Here is an 18,986-nt window from a genome sequence, read left to right on the forward strand (position 1 = left end):
TGTGGCAGATATTTTCCGATAAATCCAAATTATCCTATTAAATAGAAGATTCCCTGTATACATTACTCATATACGGGCCCATTCTGGACTCCCTGGCCCAATGAGTTCAGAGAATGATTTGGCTGACAAAACCACAAAAATGATAGCTGTGGCCCTGGCCGCTCCTTTAGAGGCCGCTAAAGCCTTTCATGGCAATTTCCATGTCACCTCAGAAACTTTACGCCACCTCTTCTCTATAACTAGAAAAGAGGCACGTGATATAGTCACCCAATGCCAACAGTGCTTCCAGTTCCTCCCAGTTCCTCACATCGGGGTCATCCCGAGAGGAATACAGCCAGTGCAAATCTGGCAAATGGATGTTACTCATAATTCTACTTTTGGAAAATTACAGTATGTGCATGTATCTATAGACACATGTTCTGGCATTCTACATGCCACCCCACTTACAGGAGAAAAAACAACACATGTCATTCAGCACTGCCTTGAAGCATGGAGTGCTTGGGGAAAGCCAAAATGTGTAAAAACTGACAATGGCCCCGCCTACACATCTCAAAAATTCCCTCAGTTTTGTGCTCAGATGCAGGTTACCCACCTGACGGGCCTGCCCTACAACCCTCAAGGACAGGGAATCATAGAGCGTGCTCATCGGACGCTCAAATCATATTTAATAAAACAAAGAAGGGGAAGTATGATAGAACTCCCTCCAACACCCGAGTGGCCACTGCTCTGGCCCTTTTTACCTTAAGTTTTTTAAATCTTGATGAAACTGGACAAACAGCGGCTGAGCGACATTGCTCAGAGCCCAAGAGGACAAAAGAATTAGTCAAATGGAAGGATGTATTAACAAATGAATGGAAAGGCCCGGATCCTGTTTTAATAAGATCCAGGGGAGCTGTCTGTGTTTTTCCACAGGACAATGAAAATCCCATATGGATCCAAGTATGACTTACTCAGAGCATCACAGCAAGTGATCAAGAAGGGACTGGGACTCCTGCACCTCCTCACTCTTCTTCCATGGATGCCAGCAATGGTGCAGGGCGAGCTACGATGGGGAATAATGTCAACCTTTCCACTCCCGATGCCGGTGATGTACCACTAACAGGGATTTAGGGTTGGCCTATTTACCTAAGGATCCACAGGTTGAACGACTAAAAGAAAATAGGACTATTCCCCTTAAGGGCAGCCTTTGTTTTGGCATATTCAACAAAACATCTTTTGATCTCCCTTGCATTATGTTATATAATCAATCTTCTGCTTGGTTAAGGGAGGCCACATGGGGAACTGGTGAGGAGGACATTGTGGCTAATGCCACAGTTCTCTATGGTGGTGGCCTTACATTGGGTTAATGGTAGCTGCACTGATCTTACGCCCATGGCGATGCTACTTGGAGGAAAGGGCGAAAGGGGACGGTTGTCATTTTCCTGGACGGGGAACATCAAACCTGCTGCCTCTGTCTGGATAGCTACTCATATAAAATATCGCAGTAGTTACCCGCATGCCTCGCTTTATCCCGATCCCTGTTGATGCCCCAGTGACCATGACCTTATTTAGAGGAAAAAGAGATTTTGGTACTTCTGCAATTATTGCTGGCATTATTGCTATGACAGCAGTCGCTGCCTCGGTTACTGCCTCGGCATTGGCCTTGTCAAATTCAGTACAGACAACCCAAACTATCAACGATTATCGGCCACCATCTCTGTGGCTCGGGACAGACAGGCCTCGGCCAATACTCAGACATAGGGAGGCCTTATGCTTGTCAACCAACGTATAGATCTGGTCCGAGAGCAATTAGACATTCTATGGCAACTGGCCCAGCTTGGCTGTGAGCAAAAACTCCCAGGCCTTTGTGTCACCTCCATATAATATGACAAATTTACCCGAGCTGCTAATCTGTCTAAGAGTCTTTCAAAGCATCTGTTACAGAATTGGACCTCGGAGTTTGAACAGACACTTCGGGAGCTGAGAGCGACCATCATTCAAGTAAATTCTACCCAACTGGACCTGTCTTTGACGGAGGGATTGTCGTCCTGGATCACCTCAGCAGTCTCTTATTTCAAGGAATGGGTGGGAGTGGGACATTTTGGAGTGATCCTCTGCTGTGGATTAGTGTTACTCCTCTGGTTGCTTTGCAAATTGAGATCTCAAACAAGAAAGGACAAAGTAGTGATCGCCCAGGTGCTTGTAGCCCTTGAACAAGGAGCGTCTGCCGATATCTGGTTGACCATGCTCAAGCAACAGGTCGCCGGCTGGACAGCTCTTGCACTCCTAGAACCTCGGTTCATTGCACAGGATTAGAGTGTCCGGCTTGAGCAGCCCATGAGGGGTGACGAGCTTAGCATCGTACAGGGAAGTTCTACCAAATATGCTCCCTGGAAGGCATGTCATATTACATGAGGGTTTCTGCCCCAGTTTTCCCTCCCTCGAAAAATGGCAGTGCGACGGGTCGGGAGTGCCCTGGGTCCCAACAACAGCCTAAGGGTATCTCTCTTGTACAGGTTCGCCAACTTTGTACGAGGATATGACCTCTGTCTTCACCCTCCTATATCTGGGTGTTCTGTTTGCTTAAAAAAAAACAGAAAAGGGGGAGATGTGAGGAGCTGTCCGAGGAGCTGTCCTCACATATGTGAGGAGCTGTCCTCACAAACTCCATTACAAGATGGCACCGGCATCCGGCAGAACGCACCTAGTAAAAAGGGCAATACGCAGGCGCCTGGTAACGTCCCTACACAAAGGGACACGTACATTTTGGTACGTCATCTGGCATAATTGGCAGCGACCAGTCAGAGAGTGACACGTCCTAGGCGAGGATAGTTTCCTATATAAGGGACGGTTATTCCTCACTCTCCGTCTCCGCATTGTAAGCTTATGCTCTCCCTCTCAAGACGCATTAAAGCTTTTCTGTAGTAGGATCCTGTGTGTGCTGCGTCGTTCCTGCTGGCGAGACGAAGCGCGGGACAGTGTGCTGTGCTCATGTGGTGGTGTGAAATAATTTATGGAAGAATAAAACCACATACCACAGAATATTTAAAGAATCCCTTTCCCCCTACACACAGATGCATAATGGGATTATAGGGTGGTCAGTACAATTAATTGAAGGGGTAGTAAACAGTTATGTTTCTACAAGAAAGTGATGGCAAGGGAGAATTTCAAACCGTGGTTAAATATATAATTCTGAACATTTGTTGCCAAAATTGTGGGTTTTTCCCCAGGACAATAATAGCTGGCTGAATCCACATTTTATCTATAAAAAGTGGGGAACCATGGCCCTAATGGGAATGATGAAGACAAAAAACAAAAACAATAACAAAAGTGTATATTAATAGAGCAAACCATTAACACAAACTACCATTAACAACTTTACATTATAACCAGAAAAGGCACCAAAACTAAAGTCACATTTCAGCACTCTATATGAAGACAAAAGTGAGTGGGACATGGTCTTTCTTCCTTTCATGTTTTTCAAGTACTTTACAGAAAAAGGAATCTCCGACTGCTTTTCCATGATTTATTAAAGGTTTTTATAGCCCTCATGTATTAAAATACCATTTGAAAGTATTGATAGCTGCTTTCTAGGTTTTTTCCAATTTCACAAACATCTTGGACTAAAGTTCCAAAATGTAACTAGGTCCAACCCTGAGCTGTAAAACTATGACAAGGCAATAATAACAGATATTTTCAAGGCCCAAGCACTATAGTACTATACTATTGAGTTCAGTGATCCAAATTAATTCAAATAGCTTAAGAGAGTAGGAAGATACATCTAAAAAAGGGTTAGAAGAGTGTAGAAGAATCAAGTCCTTCCTCGTATATGCCAGCATTTACAGTTCTGCAGTAAGTCCTAAGAGGCAGTATTCAAGTAGCAATGGGAAGAAAGAACTCAGAGCAAGACAGGGAGATAAACTAGCATGGTGGGTTTATGTAAGAGAAATACTTAGAAATAAAATGTCTTGTAAAATTAAAAAGAGGTTATTTTCTCATTCAATCAAAACAGACATCCATGAATAATTCTCCTCTAAGGCTTTCATAAAACGGGTTAAACAAAAATTAATATAATCATTTAATTGTTTGAAAATGAAACAAAAGAAAAATAACTTTCATATGTTTCAGAGCAGGATCACAGGGAAATGAGATGAATCTTGTCAAGATGAAACCTAGAGTGACAAGCAGGATCCAGAATTAAGAACTGCATGAGAAAGGCAGTGGAGTAGTGACAGGAACATGTTCAGTCCTGACAGATAAGGCTGGGCCCTTTACATGGGCACAGAATGAGGTAAGAACGTATTTCAAATAAAGCAGCACCTTTCCTTTCTTTCACCTCAAGTATCCCATCCCCCAAAAAAACCCATTTTGATAATAATACAGAAGAGTTATGGTATGTCACTCACTTCCCATTTGCTTTTAACCCTCTCTCCCAATTCACCAAATATGAACATTTCGAATTTCCAAGAAGAAAAATTCATCTCCAGGTATATGGATGTCCTGAGGACCAAGTGACAAATTGAATTATGTGAGGGCTGAGAAGGTGGAGACTGTCTCATTCCACAGAGCAGAAATGTGACTGCCCAAGTTAAGAAGTGATAAGGCAACCATAACAGGTGAACTAGTTCTCATAACATTAAACTTATTTACATTATTCTTAACTATACTTAGTTCAAATCACTTTCCACCTCAATCTTCATTTTGAATGATGCTGATCTTTCCTGCAGTGTGTCTGTACCATCTTCTCTTCCTAGTATTGACTTTCATTATGGGGATAATAGATGATTGTGGCTGCATAGGTGATGTTTTTATTTCTATATATCACTCTCTTTACATACTATATGTGTAGTAACATTTAAGGAGTTTCATTTGGAGAAGGTATGAATGATTGATCTAATATATATGGTTTAAAACTCTATTGAGATTATTTAGAAAATATCAGGTATCCATTCTCTGTAAATAATTGCTTTTCTCATATAATAAAGAAACAATAAAATTTTATTCCAGTCAAAATAATTCTCTATAATTTTTATAACCATAGATGCAGAAGAACATTAAGATAATGTGGAATATTAAATAAGCTGGACTGCATGTTCATTAATTTAAGAATAACCAGAATCATTGAAATATTTCTGGAACATATATAGGAACAAAAAGCAAAGCATTGAATAAATAGTGGCAGAAGAACAGCGTCATTTTGTTAAATGTTGCTTACCTTCAGATCCACTGTTTTCTTTTATTTAGTAAAAATTCAATTTAAATACTCTTCGTCAGTGTTTTTCATCCTGTCATTGGCTCTATTTTCAAAGCTCCATCCCATAACTAGCATGATTATTAAATTTAAAACCAACAATTTTGTGTGAGTCAATCACTTTCTCCATTTCCTTGTTTGTGGTTTATTCTGTTCCCAAAGGCCATGTTGTGTTGAAGTCATGAAGAATTTCTGGCTCATTTGATGAAAATTTTCTGAAAGCAAATATCATTCATAGTTGTAAAATGCTGTGCATATGTTTAATAGTACTGGATATTACAGTTAAAATCATCTGGGTAAGGAATTTTTGCATGAATATCATAACACGCTAAAATACTAAAGAGAAAACGTAGAAGAGCTAGATATGTCTTATATATTTTTACACTTCTAGAGTTTGTAACTTTACACAATATGAGCAAATCACTTCTTTCTGTGAAATTTAAATTCATGAACCATTATATTCTAATCAAACAGCTGTGTCAGCTCCCATAAAGTTGGATTAAAAGCTAATTGCAATCCAAAATGTTTGGAATAAGTAAATCGGCAAATTATTTGTCTGCATGTACTAAACAAACATGTAATGTAACCATAGGTTTGCTCTTAATGAAATAAGAACTTCCAGATATAGTGTGAAAAAATACATCTATTAAAGAAATTTTTTGGTTATATAACAGCTATTTATTCATGGTCTGAGTAATGGCTTGTATCACCAAACCTGGAACAGTAAGTAGGAATTTCTAGTGAGTTAGAGGTTCTCTCAAGCATCTTCAAATAAATCGATCTAAAATATATTCCTTTAAAATTCTCCTAAATACACTTATCATGAAATATTCCACATCACAGTAAAACTCCAACATATTTTCATTTTCTCAAAACAAGACAATGTCTTTCTTTCTTCCGGCCCTCCCATAATCAGTATACTACCAAACACATTATTTCCAACATAGCTGTCTGATATGAATCTTTTTCTTTAAAACTGACACTACTTCCAGATTGATTTCAAAATCATCCTGCAAATCATTCTGTGTATCATTTCATAATACATAAGTAACCAGAGTCCCTTAGTATGTACATAGAGAGTTAAACAAACATATTTAAAACTATTCAATGATTTCTCAGACATTATCCATAAATAAAAATTTACATCTCTCATATTGTTTCTGTAAGCTCATATCTGATATGTAAGCTTCAGCTTTATTTGTTCCTCTCTTCTATCACTTAATCTATACAAACTACTTTCACATTTACTTTTACATTAGGTCAAGCTCTTTTCCTTTTATTGCCTTATATTTATAGTAATATTGCACGAAATATAGTTCAATTATTTTTCATCTAATTTAACTGAGCTGTCACTTCCTTAGGACAATCTCCATGACCTTATTGCTACGATAGATTCTTCAATTATTTGCATACAATCAATTCCAACACACTGATTTATGCATACATTTTTCTTTTTTCTTATATTGTAATGCAATTTTTATAAGTGATAGCTCATAATACTTTTTATTCATTCCTAATCTATACCACTATTATGGAGCCTGATACATTAATGGAGACATATTATTTATTACATGATTCAGTAAGTTGTAAAAATAAACTTTATACTCTTCGTCGTTTTAATGAATATGCATTCCATGCATTGGTTAAACCGTCATGAAGTATTTTTGTGAGTTCTTCAATATATTACAATTTAATGACCTAGATGACATTGCCTAATATTTTCATTTGTCAACGGTAGTCTATTTCATATTCAACAGCAATGCTTTGTTGACTGAGCAATTATCTCAGCTAGGAATACATTTGACATGAAAGAAAAAGATACCTAATTTTAACTGATAGCACCCATGTAAAAATGCCAGGTGCCAATCATTTGTGGTCCCATCTCTGAAAATAGAAAGAGATGATCATTCCTAGGGGCTTACTGGCCACAGAGTCAAATTTCATTTGTGAGCTCTTTCAGTGAAAGATTAAAAACCAAGAGGACCCAAAGCTGTGTTTACAAAGCTGAACCTGTACCTCATCTCTCTCTCCCCATATCCCATCAGGAAATGGCTGGACTTCCAGGAGTGCTGACACACTCAAGATCACAGGAGAGACTACCACTTTTCAGGGGGAACTGCCTAGAGCACTGAGAAACCAGGAACGGAAGGGCAGTCTGTTACAGGATACTTCTGGTTTCATCTATAATTTGTCACTGAAACTGACCCACAGCTCTTGGTACACAGGATCCTTCAGGAGAGAGCTAGTGTCCCAGGAGTCCAGACACATAGGCTTACAGGAGGATCAATCCATTATCAGAGACAGTAAAAACACCCTAGAGATAACAAGATAGTGAGAGGGAAGTATAATATCTGAAGCAATAGAAACCAAGGTTACATGACATCATCAGAACCCAGTTCTCAAACCAACACAAGGCTAGGATACTCTCAACACAACAGAAAAGAAAAAGAAATGTTTGTACTTCAAATCACTTAACATGATGATGTTAAAGGATTTTTAAAAGGACATAAATAATTCCATCGAAGAAATACAGGACAACAGATGTAAAGAGATGGAAGCCCTTATACAGAAAACAAAAAAAAACCACTTAAAGAATTACAGAGGACCATAAGGACACCATAGGCAAATGGATGAAACTAGAAAATATCATCCTGAGTGAAGTAACACAAACACAAAAAAAACGCACACAGAGTGCTCTCATTGGTAAGTGGAAATTAGCCCAAGAGCTCAGAATATCAACAATAAACTCATATACACTCTGAAGCTTAACTTGAAAGGACAAAGAGGGATGGCTTCAATCCCAATTAAGAGGGGGAAGAAAATTATCATGGGAGGCAGAGGGAGGAAGGACGCTGTGTGGGAGAGGGGAGAGAAATGGAAAAACAGGAGAGCAGGATCAGATGTGGGAAGAGAAAGGAGAGAAGCACAGAGGACCAGGAGAATGAGTATAGAAAGAAGGAACAGTGGAGGAAGTGTAACCTCTAGAATGTCCCAGATACTAGGGATGCGACAGGTTCCCTGGACCCAACACTGATGACATTGGCCAACACACACAACAACAATGAGATTGAATCTGCAGACTCCACCTGCAGTAGATAGACATGACCACAGTGTAAGGATGGGACACTCACCCATCTCTTATTAAATCAGAGTTATCCGTGTCTATTGAAATGCAGGGTAAATATGGAGCAGAGGCTGAAGGCAAGGCCATCAGGAGATCTGCAGACACCAAACCGGACACTGTTGCTGATGCTGAGATGTGCTTGCAAACAGGAGTCTGGTGTGGCTGTCCTCTGAGAGGCTCTGCCAGCACCTGACTGACACAGATGCAGATATTCACAGCCAAGCATTGAACTGAGCCTAGAGATCCCAATGGACGATGTAGGGGAAGGGCTGAGGGAGCTGAAGGAGACTGTAATTAACAACAATATCCATTAACCAGACCCCTCAGGGCTCCCATGGACCTAACCACCAACCATAGATTATACATGGTCTGGGACCCTGCGTATGTAGCAGAGGATGGCCTCTTCTCACATCATTGGAAGGGGAAGTACTTGGTCCTTTGGATGCTTGATGTCCCAGAGAAGAGTGATTCAGAGAAGAGTGATTCTAGAGGGTGAGGAAAGAATGAGTGGGAGAGTTGGGGAGTCACCCTCTTAGAGACAAAGAGCAGGAGTATGTGGTCGTGGGGTTTATTAACGGGGACTGGAAAAGGGTTAATATTTCCAATGAAAACAAATAGAATGGTTAGTGATACTAATAATAAAGGAGTGATATTTTCCATACATTATTTTACAGCACAGGTTAGGTTGGAACATTTATTGTTGCCTAGATGCATATTTCTTCCTACAGTACCTGATATCTTGTTTCTCTGAGGAGTGTAGCCTTATATCTTCCTCTTCATTCTCAGAAGGCATAACACTTAACACCTTTTTCCAAGCAAGAGTGATTGTAGATATGTCTGTAAACAGCAGGAGGCATTTCTACAATCTAATTGGGGGTTAAAAAAGAAATTTTACAAGCAAAGCTTGTAATGCAAACATTTTGTGTTCAATCGACTTACCAGTATTGAAAGCATCCCATGACTTCTGTCCAGGCAACTGCATTCAATGTCAAGAGACATTTAGAATTTCAATATATGTGACTAGAGAAAATACTTTCCATTGTTTATCATACTCAATATTTCATAAATATCATCAATGAATGAATATTAAAAACATCAGGATAAAAAAAAGAGTGAGTGAGACATCAAGGCAGAAGCGTCACAGTGACACCTGGAAATGACATGGAATTCTAATATCAATGCCATGCATTCTATGCTCTATTCACATCCTATCACATGCTCATTCCCTAACACAGTCCACCAGTGATTTTCTAGTCCCTGCAGTCTCTGAGGAGCAAGGGTCTGGATCAGCCTTTCCCACTCGGTTATGAGGTTCCAAGACACATCCCTGCACCAAAGCTGGTGTAAGAGGCTTTTGACAGCACAGTCTCCGAAGCACCCTTTGCCCTTTCCATTCATGTTGCTCCTTCAGGAGTCACTTGTCACGACCCCTGACAGTGTGCACAAAACAGGTAGCACTCCGGACTCAAAGGAAGAGAGTCGACATGGTTCCTCCTCATTCAGAAAGCTTGGATGATCGCCTGATACTGCAAGCAGAACTGACAAGTGAGGCAGCTCCTGGCTGGGCCGTGCAGACCTGGAGACTGCCCCGTGCAGACCTCGCTACTGCCCCATGCAGACCTGGCGACTGCCCCGTGCAGACCGCGCGACTGGCCCGTGCAGACCTGGCGACTGCCCCATTCAGACCTGGCGACTGCCCCGTGCAGACCTCGAAACTGCCCCGTGCAGACCTCGAGACTGCCCCATTCAGACCTTGCTACTTCCTCGTACAAACTCAAGGACAGCCCCTCTCAAGCTTTGGTTGTTTCCTGAGATCAATGGTCACTCGAGATTTCCCTGCTTTGCCTTCCTGACTTGTCCACAGTTCTCGGGAGAGAGAGAAATACTCAAAGGATACAGCTCGACTGATGCTCACCAGGACTCACCACTGCCGAGTACTTTCACTGCCCATTCACGGGGTAGTGTTTAGAGAGGACAGAGAGCCTCATCCCGGACTTTACCCTCTGACAATGCACCAGCGATTTCCCAGCCTCCATGGCCTGGGAACCCCTTCAGAGTCCCCGAGATGATTATAACCCCGGAGTGCAGCAGGGGAATCAGTGGAAGGATTCCCAGTCCCCACAGCCTGTAAGCCCATTCAGTGTCCCCCAAGCGGATTATAACACCGGACTCCAATGGGGGAAGCACTTGAAGGGTTCCCAGCCTCTGCCCCCTGAGACCGCCATCAATGTCCCCCAACCGGATTATAACATCCTACCCCAACGCGGGAAGCACTTGAACAGCAGAGACCCGAGCGACTTTCCACCTCCGGGACTACTTAGATGGACTCGGCACAAGCTCAGATGCTCAAAACACTATGAAGACCAGAGATTCAAAAAACCTGATGCTCGTGTTACAGAAATGCTTCAGAAACTCAAAGATCATACAAAGGCTTCAGTCAATAAGAGGGTACTAGACCCCAGAAGGGAACTGACAGAGAGGAAGAAATGGACAGTTCCACTTCCTCTGAGGGTTCCTGAGGGCATGAGTAATCCACTGAACAAGGATAGCAGATCACTGAGAAACCCACTTGCATAACATATATGTCGAATGTATGTAGTATGTGTATAGTATGTATGTGTGTAATATATGTGTATATATGTAGTACGCATGCATGTATGAATGTATGTATGTATGTATGTATGTATGTATGTATGTATGTATGTATGCACACCCATGTGCAGTGACCCATGGAGGTCAGAAGAGGGCATCAGACTCCCTAGAGTTGGGCACCATCTGATATAGTTGCTGGGAACTGAACCCGGGTCCTCTGAGAGGAATGCAAACCATCTTAACTGAGATTATTTCAGTTTCCCATCATTTGTGAACCATCTTACCATCCATTGTGTCTTGTACTATGCAGTGTTCGTTCCTTAGTGCAATGGTGTCCCTTCAGTCAGACTGGGTTTTGACGGTCTGTTGAACATGTAAGAGCAGCATGGCAGAATGATAGCGTGGAGGGGTGAGCTCTGATTCAAAGAGGGACATTGCACTAACTGCTCAGTCACTGTCTCTGCTGGCCTGCACTCTGCGGCATGTGCCTCCTGTGAAGCCAACAGCTTTCCGTGTTGCCTGACCTGACAGCCCGTGGAGCCTCCTATAGGTCCTCCTGTGTACATCCCCTGGGGATCATCCTGAGTGATCCCTGAAGGGAAATCCCTGATAAAAATTCCCCAGTGCTTACTAGAAACACACGCTAAAGCCCAAACTCCTGGTTGGGAAATAAAACCAGCTCCCAGTCCACCACAGTCTGACATCGGGTCACATCCATCCTGCCTGCCATTCAGCCCACTAACGCTTCTATTCTGATAGGGTCGATGATCATATTGGATTAGGGGCCCAGCACACTCCAGGGTGGCCTTCGTTATAACCACTTACATCTGCAATGACTATACTTCCAATGGATATCACAGCCTGAGCAGCCAGGAGTTAGGATGAAAAGAGAGGATGGTGCATAAGCCAGACACTCACCCTATCAGGGATACTGACTTACTTTATTAAATGATTAAAAATGTATAAAAAATTAGAGAAGTTCTCACCTGAAGAATTGATTAGCACTTTCATGTCTATAATTCCTTCACATGCTCTCTGTAAACACCTACTATCTCTAGGGACTCAGATAAGCCAGAATTCATTCCCTGTTTCCACTCTAGATAAGGCACAGGTAATCTGTCGAAAACTGCTAAGCTGAGACTTTAGGAAACCTGTTGGAGACATCAGTTCAGGAAGCCAGATGCCCTGGCCAAGGCCTTCGAGATGGGGCTTCACAGAGATGGCAGATTTGGAAAGATGACAAGGTTGAAGACGTGATGCCTTTCTTGCTAAGGAATTGGAGACCTTCCCTTCAGAGAAGATGGCTTCAAAGAATGAAGTCTGCAAGCACCTCTCCTTGGAACAAGTGCTTATTCCTATGGGGGTTGGGGGGGGGCGGCTGCATTTCAACCTAAGGCACTGGAGAGCGACGGGTCCAGAACTTCACGAGTCGGCTCAGTGTGGGATGACTTAGGTGGAGAACCACTAGCTTCCTCACTTCAACTAGACCAAGGAAGGATGCTCTGCTCTGTCTCGCTGCCTTGGAAAGACACCGTCATCCCTGTTGTTCATGCCCAAGGCTTCCTATGGTCCTCACCTGTTTGCTTCTGAGTCAGCTGAGGTATGTTGACATACCTCACTTTGTTCGAGCTTTCCTTAAGAGCTCTAAACCCCCAACCCATCCTATACACTCCATGTCTATTGTTCTATTTAGCTTGATTTTTTTTCTTCAACAAAACATGAGCAGGAAGTGGATGTCTCAAATGTCTAATGCTTGCCGTCTTCTAAAGTTGAGGCCCAGGTGAAGGAAATGAATTGTGGGCAGTGCCTCATACAGACAGATCCTTATGCCTAAATTCTTAGCTTTCGATGATGTTTAAAATATGGATTTTCTGGGAAGGAAATTACAAAATGGTAGCAACAATGATCCATCGTGTGTCGCGGTTATGGTTTGTTTTATTCAAAATGACAAACACTCCACCCATGACTCAATATTTAAGGAGGTGAAGAGGTGAGCTAGGTCCATAAAACGATGGCCTCAGGACCCAGGGCTGGTGGTTGTCTTCCCCAGTTTGTCCTTCAAATATATCTTGCCACCAACCGGTTATAGCTGCGGTTCACAACCTGTGTGTGGGTCACGATCCCTTTGACAAAATTCAATCTCCAAAGTGATTACCTACTACGATTCATAATTGTAGCAAAATTACAACTATGAAGTAGCAACAACAATAATTTTGTCATCAAGTGTCGTAACAATATAGGAACTGTCTTAAAGGGTGGCAGCATTAGGAAGGTAGATTACTGACTTAACTAAAGGAAAGAGCGCCTAACTATGAGCCAAATAAACAAAATACAGGATCTCCAGCAAGCCAGTAACATGGAATATAATGCAACCTGGGGAGATAATGTTGTGGGAAGAAGTGAATGCTGTGAAATTACCAGCTCCTGCATGGCAGTCAGTAACCCATGATTAGAGGAATAATGACAGGACACATGGAGGGTCCCAGGGCTCCAGCCACATATTTACAATAGGAGAATACATTGGTCCCATGAAGGATCATTTCCCCAGTGTGGGGGAATACCTCGGTGTTGAGGTGGGAGTGGGTGGGATGAAGAGCATCCCATAGAAGCAGGGGGAGTGGGAAATGGGAAAGGGGAGAACCAGGAAAGGGGATAACATGTGTGGGATGCCTATGATAGCCAGGAACGGTGAGTTTTGGGTTCAGTAAGAAACTTTGTCTCAGAAACTAAAGAAGAGGAACATGAATGAAGAGATGTGCAGGGTCTCCCTCTGTTCTCCTCATGCACAAACACAGAAAGATGTGTAGACACACACACACACACACACACACACACACAAACACACAGAGCTGTATTAGGACAAATACTCAAAGAATTTGAATTTAGGATTTAGGTTGTCTTTTGGGTGTCTGATCACACCTTTCCTTCCATAAATTTCACTTGGAAAATTATATCGAAGGCATGCATGTCAGATACATTTCCCATTAACTTGAGACCATTTTTCTCCCAAACCTATATGTTTTGATTCATGTTAGAAGACACAGCTACACCTGAAAGGAAGATCTAGATATTTGAGCTAAGAATTTGCATTCCAGGGCCAAGGTCTATGTCACAGAATGCAGAAGGTGGTCTATAGAACTGAGATGTTCTCGGCGCCTCGCAGTGTCCCTGACTCCCAACGAGGGCTGGTGAGAATAAGTATGCAAAAATAGACTCTAGGATAGCTACATGTGACACTCTCCTTGATTGTATGTATCAATGACATGAAGTTTTCTTTCTCACAAAGAGAATAGATCATCAAGTGTCTATGCTGACCATGGCCACACCAGGTCCATGTGAGGGTCCACGCCCTCTCCAGGCTCTGTGGATGGAGCCAAGAGAACCCTACAGGGCTCAGTGAAGCACTGACTCTAATTCACATGGCCTTGACATGAAGAGGGCACATATTAATTCTTCTTGTTGTTCTTATGACAAAATACAAAGCAGAAACTTAACGAAGACAGGAGTGCTTGTCGGCAGGAGTCTGATATGGATGTCTCCTGAGAGGCTCCGCCAGAGCCTGACGGATACAGATGAGGATGCTTACAGCTAATAATTAGACTGAGCACCTGGACCCCAATGGAGGAGGAGTTAGAGAATGGACTGGAGGAGCTGAAGGGGGTTGCAACCCCATAGGAAGAGCAACAATATCAACCAACCAGACCCCCCCAGAGCTCCTAGAGAATAAACCACAAACCGAAGAGTATACATGGAGGGTCCCACGGCTCCAGCCACATATATAGTTCTTTCTTTTTTTTTTGGTTCTTTTTTTCGGAGCTGGGGACCTAACCCAGGGCCTTGGGCTTCCTAGGTAAGCGCTCTACCACTGAGCTAAATCCCAAGCCCCTCCAGCCACATATATAGCAGAGGATGGCCTTGTCTGTCATCAATAGGAGGAGAAGCCCTTGGTCCTCTGATGGCTCATTTCCCCAAAGTGGGGGAGTGCCAGGGTGTTGAGTTGGGAGTGGGTGGGAAGGAAAGCATCCTCACTGAAGCAGGAGGGGAGAGAATGGGAGATAGGGGATCCAGGAAAGGGGATAACATTTGAAATTTAAATACATAAAATTCCAATAAAAAAAAAGACAGGAAGTGTTTATTTTGACCCATTGTTTGATCTGGTACCATCCATCATGATGGGGAAAGCATAGCAACTCCAGTGTGATGGTCACATTGCAGACCTGGAGGGTGTTCAGCTTTCTTTCTTTCTTTCTTTCTTTGTTTCTTTGTTTCTTTCTTTCTTTCTTTCTTTCTTTCTTTCTTTCTTTCTTTGCTTGTTTGTTTCTTTCTTTGTTTCTTTCTTTCTTTGTTTCCTTGTTTTAAATTCCATATATGGGTGTTTTGCCTTCCTTTTGTGTATCTGTATAAAAGATACATATACAGAAGCCAAAAGAAACTTAGGGAAGAAAAGCAGGAATAGCTGTCAATAAGACATGGGAGGCCACAGGGCTCAAGTCGGTTTCCCTCATGACCACATGTGTATTCATCAAGACAGGAGACAGGAGCAGGGCACAGAACTGAACAAGAGTAATCAATGCTTGTGAGCCACCATGTTGGTGACAGGGTCTGAACTCAGTTCCTCTGCAAGAGCAGTAACGGTTCCCAACTACCAAGACACCTGTCCAGTCACACACAATCATTGTTTATACAGCCCCCAAACACAGCACAACTTGATGTGTGTAAACACGCATACTAGACGCGCGGTGTGATTTATTTGTGTGAATGTTCAGTCAGTGTGATACAAACGCTCTTGTGTTCATAAATTTTGGCATCGCTGTTTTCACTTGGAGGTTCTCTTCATTCTCAGCTTTGGTGTTTACATACATCATCAAGAGAGGAACCGCCCTGTCAGCCTACCCTCGCCTCCCCTCATTTGCAGCTATGCCTGCCTTTCTTCACTAAGTTAAACACCACCTCAGACTCTACTCTTTCATTTTGTTCAGTGTAGTAGACTCTCCAAAACCATAAAATGGAATCCCAGATGCAGAGGGAAGAAGTTTTGCTGTTTGTTACTTTGTTTGCTTTTAGTTGCTTTTTCCCACTTCCACTGGTTTGAACTTGTATCACATTCAGTGGCAGATACTTATCTCAGTCAGCATTTTTAGAAGGGCTTTGGGTGGAGTGTGATAAAAGGAAAATTACTGGTGAGAACTCACTGGGATTTTGACGATTAATACAAATTGTTTATTCACTTATTTTTTCAGTTACACAGAACCCTGGACAGCACTGACTCGAACTAAAACTTCACATCTGACAATTTGGTTGAAGGAAATAAAAAGCCTTAAAGACAAAATAGATCCAACAAAATGAGCCCTAAGTTGTTATGATTGACCCTCTATAAAGAGAAACATTAAACTTTTTTTTTAAAAAAAAGACAAATTTGATGTTTTTGTTTAACAATTTCATATACATACATACTGAGTTTTAGTCATTTCCTTTCTGTATTTCCCTTCCCAATTCCCCTCCCTCATTCCCCTCCCTCATTCTCCCATCCCATCCTTCAGTTCTCCCTTCCTTCCTCCCTCATCCTCCTCTGTCATCCCTTCGGTCAACCCCTTCTCTCCTGCCATTCCCTCTCCAATTGGCAACGATATTGTGAATAAGTCACCCCTCTTATATTATGTCTCCTTCCTGCGTGTAATCCCTAAGTTTAATAAATTACATGAGTACAGAGGAATTCGACAGAACAGCTTATCTACGGGTACAGGAATGAAGAAGGGAGTGAAGCAGACATTTCTGGTTTCTTTGGATATCAACTGTGTCACGGATGTTGTTCTGGAAACTGTCTTAGGAAAGGATGCTTTGCTGAGAACAAACACATCGTGTTTCTGGTACCTGACTGGGAAAGGGGCATGTGATGTCTAGAAAGGGTACGAGTATAACCCTGGACAACAGTGGGCAACACCATGTCATTGGCTTGCCTTGCCACTCTTCGCTGATGCTCAATGGACTTTGATGACCCTGGTCTTCATTGACAATGCTGTGGCATTGGTTCACCTTTCCTTCCTCACTGACCATTGTTTGTCATGGCTTTGTAGAGAGAAAAGCACCAGAGAACTTCTTGAGGTGACATTGCGGTGGCTTCTTGCTGCTTCCTTAAAACCAGGCCAATTGGAAGAGCTCGGCAATTTCTTCTGGGTTGAACTGTCCTTGGTGATTCGTGAATGGTGTTAGCAGGTAGATTGACCTACCTCTGCTGATTCATGTCAACTGAACTGATATACTGATGATGAAGTTTTAAATTGTCCCAGAGAACTATTTCTAAGCAGGTCCACATCGTCCTTTGTTTGCCCTAATATCCTTTCCTTTCCACTACCTCCGGTGGGTGGTGGGCTAAAGCAAAGTTAAAGGGTTAAAGATCTCTTACTAAAGTAGGTCTGGAAAAATCTAAGCTTGCAGGATAGAACCCCTCCTCCAGTAAATGTTGATTGCCAAGGGAGGGGAGGGTCTTTATGGCCTCTCCCATCTGTAATGAAGTGTTGAGAGGCCCAGTCTTGGGCCCATGACCATAGCCACCATCAATTTAAGAATTCAATGACTAGATCCAATCTAAAACATATCCTTTTGCTGTCCACTTCCCCATCTTCTGGTTCTTATATTCCTTCCACCCACTCTTTCATGATGTTCTCTGAGTTGTGGAGGAAAAGACTTAGCTGTCCTATTTCCACCTGAACAGTCCAACACCACTGATTCCCAGCACTTTGTCCAGCTGTACGTCTCTGCCCATGGTAGTCAGAGGCTTCTTGTCTGATGAGAGCTGAGTGCAACGCTGACCTGTAGATACAAATATGGATGTTTGGAAGGAAGTTTGACAATGTATTTAGCATTAGGTTCTTTCATAGGACGTATATCACCCAAACCATAGGTTCTTGACCAGTTTACAGAACCTGGTGTGTATTCCCTCGTGTGGAACATGCCTTGTATCCAATTAGAAAGCCACTCGTTACTCCCATGACTGCAATTCCACTAACACATTAGGGGCACATCTTGCCTGATATTTTAGCTTGAATGGTTCACCCCCGAGTAAGGTTTTAGGTGATTTTCTCCCCTGGAAGCCTACATAGCACTTTCTTGAACCACGAAGGATATCCATTATAGAAGATGCTTCCACCTCAGCTTCAGATTGACCCTTCTGTGACCTGTGACCCAAAGGATTCAGTGTCCTCAGCAATAGGGTCTTACCATCAAGTTCTGAAGGGCTACGAAGAACAATGGCAACAACCTGGAAAGATGTGAGGGCTTTTGGGATCTCAATGGTCAGCAACTTTCAGGAAGACATTCCACATCTGGCACTGCGATTTTTGCTTAATTTTGGTTTTCTGTTGCTCTGATGAATACACTCACCAAAGCCAGCTTGGGAAGGGAAATTTTTTTTTCATCTTATCTGTTCCAGCCCATCATCAAGGAAAACCAAGACAGGATTGTGAAACAGGAACTACAGAGACTGCTCACTTGCTTGCTTCTAAGCACACATTCAACTACCTTTACAGAGTCCAGACCTACCTGCATAGGGCGGTGCTGCCCACAGTAGACCAGGCTCTCCAACATCATTGAACAGTCAAGGAAATGCCACCTGGACATAGTCAAGGTCAATCTGATGGAGGAGGCTCCTTGAGGGAGATTCTTTCCTCCAAGACTAGCCATCACAAGAAATCAATGAAAATAAAAAAAGAAAAGAAATCAATAGCTTCAGGGGGAGCATGGCTTATCCATGGAGGGTGCCTCCATTTGAACTAAACAGTTGATCTTGTAGATATATTCTGTAATACAACGTTTTAAAACCACTCTCACCAAACCCTGTTCTAACATAATCACCTAAGGGTGAGATGGAGTGGAAAGTAAGTTTTAAGAAAATAATTGGAGTAGAAGGAAATGCTTCTTGGATATAAAGCAAAAAAGGAAGCATTTCTGGATCCTAGATGCTTTCCTCACATCATCTGTGCAAAGATAATGAAAACCGTTACGTTCCAAGTACCATAATTTCCAATGTTACAAATCATATAA

This window comes from Rattus norvegicus, chromosome 3 (assembly GCF_036323735.1).
Source record: "Rattus norvegicus strain BN/NHsdMcwi chromosome 3, GRCr8, whole genome shotgun sequence".
Taxonomy (NCBI): domain Eukaryota; kingdom Metazoa; phylum Chordata; class Mammalia; order Rodentia; family Muridae; genus Rattus; species Rattus norvegicus.